The sequence below is a fragment of the Belonocnema kinseyi genome, chromosome 5, assembly GCF_010883055.1.
Source record: "Belonocnema kinseyi isolate 2016_QV_RU_SX_M_011 chromosome 5, B_treatae_v1, whole genome shotgun sequence".
Lineage (NCBI taxonomy): Eukaryota > Metazoa > Arthropoda > Insecta > Hymenoptera > Cynipidae > Belonocnema > Belonocnema kinseyi.
The window spans coordinates 142,817,686-142,826,393 of NC_046661.1; positions in this window are offsets into that span (position 1 = coordinate 142,817,686).

Genomic DNA, 8,708 nt, shown 5'->3' on the forward strand with positions numbered 1-8,708 from the left:
AAGAGGGAACTTGAATTTAAAACGAAAAGACGAATTTTCAACCAAGAAGATTAATTTCGACCATAAAATATGAATTTTCAACTAAAAAAGATCATTTTTTAACTAAAAATTAAATAATTATTTTTTTAGTCAAAAAATTAATGTTTAACCAAAAGATGAATTTGTGTATAAAATTAAAAGAAAAAACAGGTTTTCCATCAACTATCTTATATTTTAAACTAGTAAATGAATTTTTAATCAAAATAATAAATCTTTACCAGAAATAATAATTTTTAACGAAAGAAATGATCAATATTTAACTGGAATACTTGTATTTTTAATCGAAAAGATGATTTTTTAAACAAAAAGATTAACTTGCGAAGAAAAAGAAAATTTTCTACGAAAAAAAATCGATTTTTAACAAAATATGTGAATTTTGTATAAAATAATTTAATTTAATAATAAAAAATACGATTTTTTAAACGAAAAAATTAAATTACCAAACCGAAAAGATGAATTTTAAATTAAATTGATCTTCAACTAAAATAGTTGAATTTTCAACCAAAAAAAGACAAATTTTAAACAAAATACATGAATTTTTAATGAAATCGTTGAATTTCTAACTAAAACAGATCAATTTTCAATAAAAAATGGTTTGAAACAAAAAATGGAATATTTAAATTTCCAGTTAATAATTAATTTTCAAACAAAAAAGACGAGTTTTAAACAAACATATGAATTTTCATTTTAAAAATATACATTTTCAACTAAAATGATTTATATAAACTGGAAAAGTTAAATTTTTAAATAAATAATGAATTCTCAATTAAATTGATAAATCTTCAACTGGAATAGTTAAATTTTTCAAACAAAAAGATGAATTTTCAACAAAATACATGAATTTTTAACAAAATATTTAGGTTTCCAAGGAAATAATTTAATTTTCAATTGAAAAAGACAAATGTTCATCCAAATTGTGAAATTTTGAACAAGAAAAGATCAATTTTCATCGCAAATGATGAATCTTTAACTGAAATGGTTGCATTTTATACCAAAGAGGTGAATTTTCAGCTATAAAAATTATGTTTCTACGTGAAAAGGCGAATTTTTCACAAAGTACATACATTTAAAAAAAAAAACTAATATAATTTCTAGATAAATTTCAAAAAAAATAAGCTGAAACTGTCTGAAAAATCTGCGACTGCAGGCAAAGTAGAAATAACTTTTCTAAAATGGCTAAAATTAATAAAATAATGAAAATTTTAATTTTTCTGCGATCAGAAGTAAATTCCGAGTTCTTATGCAATTTTTTTTTAATTTTGAAAGATTTTTCAAAATTTTCGGAAAAATTCGTCAGTTAAAAATAAATTTAGGAATTTTAGAAGTTTTAAAGATATTCTGTATATTTTTTTTTTCAAACACCGATATTTTAAAACCAAAACATTGCGCGAAAAATCTCAAAGAACAAAAAATTGCAAAAGATTTTTCTTGTAAATTTCCAGTTGAAAAAAATAAATTGCCCAGCGAATGCAATTTTTTTTTAATTTTTAAATAATTTTTAAAATTTTAGGAAAAATTCGTGACTGAAAGATATTAAGGAATTATAGAAGTATTTTCAAATTTGTAGGAGAATTTTTCTCTTTTAAATTCTTTTCGAGTTTTTTAAAACTCTCTTGATATCTTTAAAATAAAACATGCATAATTTTTATTTCGTCCAAGTTTTTTGAATTCTCTGAATTCTACGCAATTGGTTTAAAACTTTCTGAATTTTTTAAACTGTTCTGAATTTTCTGAATTCTCACGATCACTGAATTTAAAAAATATTTTTGACTTATCTTAAAATCATTATAATACACGCTGAATTATTCTAGTTTTCTTTGAATATTTTGAATTCTTGAGACCTTAAACGAATTCTAAATAAATTTTTAAGTTTTTTGCATCCCTTGAAATTTTTTTAAAATGATCTAAATATTTTTTCAATTCTCTCAAATATTTGGAAATCTTTATATTCTTTTGTATCTTTATTTTTTTTTTATCTAAATTCTTTTTAATTATGTGAATTGTTTTATACACTGTAAATTCGTTTGCACTCTGTGAATTCTTAAAAATATTCAAAAGATAATTCGGAAGAATTCATAGAATTCATAAAGTTTGGAAAAAATTATACAATATATAGAAAATCCTTAAAACTTCGAAAATTGCTAAATATATTTTTAACTAACGAATTTTTCTGAAAATTTTAAGGTCTGGAAATTTACTTCTGATCGCAGAAAAATAAAAATTTTCATTATTTTAATAATTTTTGTCATTTTAGAAAAGTTATTTCTACTTTGTTTGCAATTGCAGATTTTTCAGATTATCTCAGTTTACTCAAATTAAATCATAATTTAATAATTAATTTTGATTTATTTATAAATTATATTAGTTTTGAAAATTTATCTACTTTGTGAAAAATTCGCCTTTTTATTTAGAAACTTAATTTTTATAGTTGAAAATTCATCTTTTTGTTTGAAAAATTTAACTATTCCAGCTGCAGATTTATCAATTTAATTGAGAATTTATTATTTGTTTAAAAATTAAACTGTTCTAGGTAATATAAATCATTTTAGTTGAAAATTTATATTTTTTAGATGAAAATTAATCTTTTTGGTATAAAATTCAACCATTCCAGTAGAAAAATAATCATTTTAGTTAAATATTCATTACTTAAAATGAAAATTGATCTTTTCTTGATCAAAATTCAACAATTTGGATGAACATTTATCTTTTTAAATAGAAAATAAAACTATTTCGTTGAAAATCCACATATTTTGTCCAAAATTCATGTATTTTGTTTAAAATTCATCTTTTTGTTAAAAAATTTTAACTATTCCAGCTGCAGATTCATCAATTTAATTGAGAATTTATTATTTGTTTAAAAATTAAACTGTTCTAGGTAATATAAATCATTTTAGTTGAAAATTTATATTTTTTAGATGAAAATTCATATATTTGTTTAAAACTCGTCTTTTTTGGTTGAAAATATTTTTTTTTCTTAAACTTGGAACGAAAATACTATTCGAGATGAATAATCAATAATTTACTTAGAAATTCATTTTTTTTTTATCAACATTCATTTTTTTGACTAAACATTTAATAATTTTGATGAAAAATTGTATTTTTTCCGGTTGAAAATTCATCATTTCAGTTAAATATTCATCAGTTTGGATGAAAATTGATCTTTTATTGTTCAAAATTCCACAATTTGGATGAACATTTGTCTTTTTCAATAGAAAATTCAAATACTTCGTTGAAAATCCACAATATTTTGTTAAAAATTCATGTATTTTGTTGAAAATTTATCTATTCAGTTAAAAAAATGAAACTATTCCAGCTGAAGATTCATCAATTTAATTGAGAATTCATTATTTGTTTAAAAATTCAACTATTCTAGTTAATATAAATCATTTTAATTGAAAATTTATATTTTTTAGATGAAAATTCATATATTTGTTTAAAACTCGTCTTTTTTGGTTGAGAATCAATTTTTCAACTGGAAATTCAATTATTTCATTTTTGGTTGAAAATTAACTATTTTAAAATATAAATAGATCTTTTTTAGTTAGAAATTCAACGATTTCATCGAAAATTCATGTATTTTGTTTAAAATTCGTCTTTTTTTGGTTGAAAATTTAAGTGAATATTCTCAATTTAATTAAAAATTCATCTTTTGTTAAAAATTGAATCATCTTTTAGGTTGGAAGTAAAATTACTGGATTGAAAGTTGGACTCTTTCGTTAAAAATTAATATGTTGGTTGAAGATTTCTTATTTTGATTAAAAATTCATTTTTTAGTTTGTAATATGAGATTCCAGTAATATTCCATAATTTTAGATAAAAATTCATCTCTTTGGTTAAACATAAATTTTTTCACAAAAAAATTAATTATTTAATATTTACTTAAAAAATTATCTTTTTTAGTTGAAAATTCTTATTTTTTGGTCGAAAATAATTTTCTCGGTTGAAAATTCGCCTTTTCGGTCTTAATTCAATTATTATAGTTACACATTTATCATTTCAATTAAAAATTAATCTTTTTTTGACACTGTCACTATCATGTTGAAAATTATTTTTTTCAGCTAAAAATCTAACTTTTCCTGTAGAAAGTTCAACTATTTTTCTGAAAATCCGATTTTTTGGTTGAGAATTAGATTTTTAACGAAAAATTCAACTATTCTATTTTGGGTTTAAAATTGATCTGTTTTTTTTTGTTGGAAATTAATATTTTTTAATAAAAAATTTAACTAATTTTTTGAAATTTCATGTCATTTGTGGAAAGTTGGTCTTTTTTGCAGAAAATTAATCTTATTGGTTGAAAATTTATAAATTTTGATCATTTTGGAATTTATAATTTAACAGTTTGGATTTTTTTTTAATGAAAATTCAACCCTTTCGTTTTTAATGGAAGATTTGTATTTTTTAATGAAATATTTCACTACTTGATTTTCAGTTGATCTACTGGTTTAGAATTTTAGTTTTCTATTCAAATATTTTGGAGTTTAATTCAAAATATTTTGGTTCAAAATTTAACTATTTGATTATAAATTCGTTTTTTTTTTATTATTATTTTTTTCTACTGAACATTTAAGTATTCCATTTTTAATGAAAATATTTTTCTCTTATAATTGAAAATTCATGTAATTTTTTTAAATTTCTTTGTTTTTTCTTTTTAAAAAATTAACATTTTTAGTGGAAAATTCTATTTTTTTCCAATTAAAAACTGAACTTTTTGTCAAAAATTCATCTATATTTGAATTATATTACAAATTTAACTATTTTCTTAATATTATTTTTCTTCAAATATATTTTTTAATTTTTATTTCGGTTGGTAGAAAAATTAATCTCCTTTTTGAAGTACTTTGTTAAAAAATTATCTTTTTGAACGAAAATTCAAAACTCGGGTTGAAAATTCGTCTTTTTCGCTCAAAATTAATCTTTTTGGCTACAAATTTAAGTTTTTGATTGAAAATTCAGCTGTTTCGTAGAAAATTAAATTATATTGTTGGAAAAAAACTTATTTTGCCATTAATTTTTTTACTTGAAAATTTAACCATTTCGTTTTTAGTGGAATATTTATATTTTTTAGTTGCAATTTCCACTACTTGATTGTCAATTACATTACTTTGCTGAAAATTCAGTTATCTATTTAAATTTTTTTGATTTTGGTTGAAAATGGTTTGTTAAAAAAAATTTAACTATTTGATTGAAAATTCGTTTTTTGGGGGTTAAAAATTAATGTTTTAAACTGAAGACTTAACTATTTTATTTTTTTTAATAAAAATATGTCTTTATTTAAGTTGAAAATTCATGTAATTTGTTGAAATTTCTTTGTTTTTAAAAATATAAAATTAACATTTTTGCTTGAAATTTCATTTTTTTAGTTGAAAATTTAACTGTTTGGTTGAAAAATCTTTTTTGATGAAAAATAATTTTCTACGCGAATTTTCGGAAGAAAATTAATCTACTTGCTTAAATACTTTGTTAAAAATTTAGTTTTTGTTTGTAGGTTCATTATTTTCGTTTAAAACTCACCTTTTTGTATGGAAATTAAAATTTGTGTTTGAAAATTTGTCTTTTTCGGTAGAAAAATAATCTTTTTGGCTACAAATTTACGCTTTTGTTTGAAAATTCCAACTATTTGTTAAAAATTCGATTTCTTCGGATGAAAATTTAACTATATTGTTGGAAAAAAGGATTTTTTTGCAATCAATTTTTTAAATTGAAAATTGAACTATTTCGATTTTAAGACAAGATTTAAATTTTTAGTTGAAAATTCTATTTATTTGATTAAAAATTCGTTTTTTGGTTGAAAAATAAATTTTTTGAACTGAACCTCATTTTTATGAAATTATGTCTTTATATTATAATAAAAATTTAGCTATTTTGTTGAAAAGTAGGTTTCTTCATGCATTTTATTCGTTATTTATTCGTTGAAAATTCATAACTCTGGTTGAAATCTCTGCTTTGCGATAGAAAATTAATCTTTTTTGACTAAAAAGTTAAGTTTTTAATTGAAAATCAAACTATTTGGTTGAAAATTCGTTTATATTTATATTAAATGAGAAATTTAACTATTTTGTTACAAATTTTGTTTTTAACACCTTTTTGGTAAAAAAATTAATCTACTTTTTGATGTTAAAAATTTATTTTTTGGTTTAAGATTCATCATTTTAGTTGAAAATTAATCTTTTAACTAAAAATTTAATTTTTTCATTGATAATTCATCTATTTGGTTGAAAATTCGTGTATTTTTATATTATATTACAAATTTAACTATTTTTTTGAAAATTAACTTTCTTCACGCATTTTTTGTAGAAAAATAATCTACTTGTCCAACTACTTTTGTTAAAAAAATTCTTGGTTGTAGATTCATAATTTTCGTTTAAAATTCATTTTTTGGATGCAAATTCAAAACTCTAATTGAAAATTCGTCTTTTTCGGTAGAAAATTAAGCTTTTTGACTAAAAATTTAAGTTTTTGATTGAAAATCAAAGTACTTAGTTTAAAATTCGTTAATTTTTATATTATATTACAAATTTAACTATTTTGTTGCAAATTATTTTAAAATTAATTTTCTTAACACCTTTTTAGTAGAAAATTAAGCTACTTGTTGAATTACTATGTTAAAAATTTATTTTTTGGTTTAAGATTCATGATTTTAGTTGACTATTCATCTTATCGGATGAAAATTCACAAATCTGGTTGAAATTTCGTCTTTTCTTGTAGAAAATTAACCTTTTTGGCTGAAAATTTACGTTTTTGATTGAAACTCAAACTATTGTTGCATTTTTTTTTTTTATTTTTTTTTTTTTTGGTTGAAAATTAACTTTCTTCACGCATTTTTGTAGAAAAATAATCTATTGGTCCAACTGCTTTGTTAAAAAAATTTTTTGGTTCTAGATTCATAATTTTAGTTGAATATTTCTTTTTTTTTAATGAAAATTCAAAAATCTGGTGGAAAATTCGTCTTTTTTGGTAGAAAATTAATTTTTTTGACTAAAAATTAAAGTTTTTGATTGAAAATTCAACTATTTTATTGGAAATGTTGAAAATTGTGGATAAAAAACATTTTTATTTAATGAGTAAATAATTTTGTTAAATTTATCTGTACTTTAAGTAATAAAAAGTGAACAAAAACGATTTTAAACCAGTTGAAAATCTAAGAATTTTCATATTTTAACGTTAAAACTTAAACGGTTTCAATTTGAAAGTCTTAATCATTAAACAAATGTGAACGTGTGACTGATAGTTTATAAACTATTTTGAACTTAAAAATAGCTTCATAATAATATATTCTTAATTAAAGGATTTTATTAAATTTAAAATATTATTTCAGTCGAAAATATTCAGTTTTTAACCCATTCAATTTGAAATTTTTATTCAAGAAAAGTAGAGAATAAAAAATAAGAATAAAAATTATTCAAGAAAAGTAACTGAATGTTTGACATAGAAAACCTGGAATCATTAAAATTTCGAAGAGCCTTTATACTTTGAACGTTACAATTTTAATTTTTGTATTTGAAAAAGGCTTGATTTGCGAGTGCATTTTTTTATTTTCATGTATAATTTACAAATGAACATTTGTAGAAAAAATTTGAGTAATTTAAAGAGATATTTAGGAGTTTTTAAAAGATTATAAATTATCATGCAAATTTTCGAAACTTTTCTTAAAATCTTCTAGAATCTTTTTTGAAAATTTTGTTTAAATCTTTGGAAAACTTTTTAAATATTCTCTTAAAATAATTTTTCAAAATTAAAAGTTATTTTTAATTTTCCTAGGAATCTTAAAAAAATGTTTAATAAATAAATGTTCAATTGTTATTTATACATCCAAATTGTAAAGAAATCTTTTAAAATTGGTTGGATTTTCCGAAAATTGTAGAAAAAATTTTTAATTTAAAACTAATTCTAGATTTTTCAAGAGTTTGAAATAAAATTTTGAAGCTTTCCAAGGATGTTTAGACTACTTAAAAGAAAAATATTGAATTTCTAATTTAAAAAGTGTTCAGTTAAAATTTGTTCGATTTTTCAATATTGATGTTTCTAGCTTAAAATTCCTTAAAATTATATAATTTTGGAAATTTTAAAGTTCATTGATTGATTTTTTAATTTAGAGCATTGAAAATAATAACGTGGATTTATATTTTTTTGTATTGAAAAATTTTAGTACATTTAATTTTATGCGCGTAAATTACAAAGCATTTGAATTCAAAATTTTTTAATTAAAAACTTTGAAATTTCAATTTTAAAACTTCAAAGTTCAGTTCCACTTTGAGTGGTTTCATTTGCAGCTCAGTTTTTATTACCTCAAGCGGAAAAATTTTAGCTTTAGTGTTCCATTTTTTAAATTTCATTAACCGTGAAAAATGTTTGCGAACCGGGAATTTATTTCGTCGATTAAAACGGCCACCCTGTACTTTGTTTTAAAAAAATCTTGGTTGTAGATTCATTACTTAAGTTGAATTTTTTTTTTTAAAATAATAATTCAAAAATCTGGTTGAAAATTTGCCTTTTTCGGTGGAAAATTAATTTTTTTAGCTAAAAATGTACGTTTTTAATTAAAAATTCAACTATATGGAGTCCGCTTTCGCATTACTTCAGAGCCACAGGTTATAGGCGTTGCCACTCAAATCGATGAGTCAGTAAAATTCAAGATTTCACTTTCAATAAATAACAATAATACGAAAAAA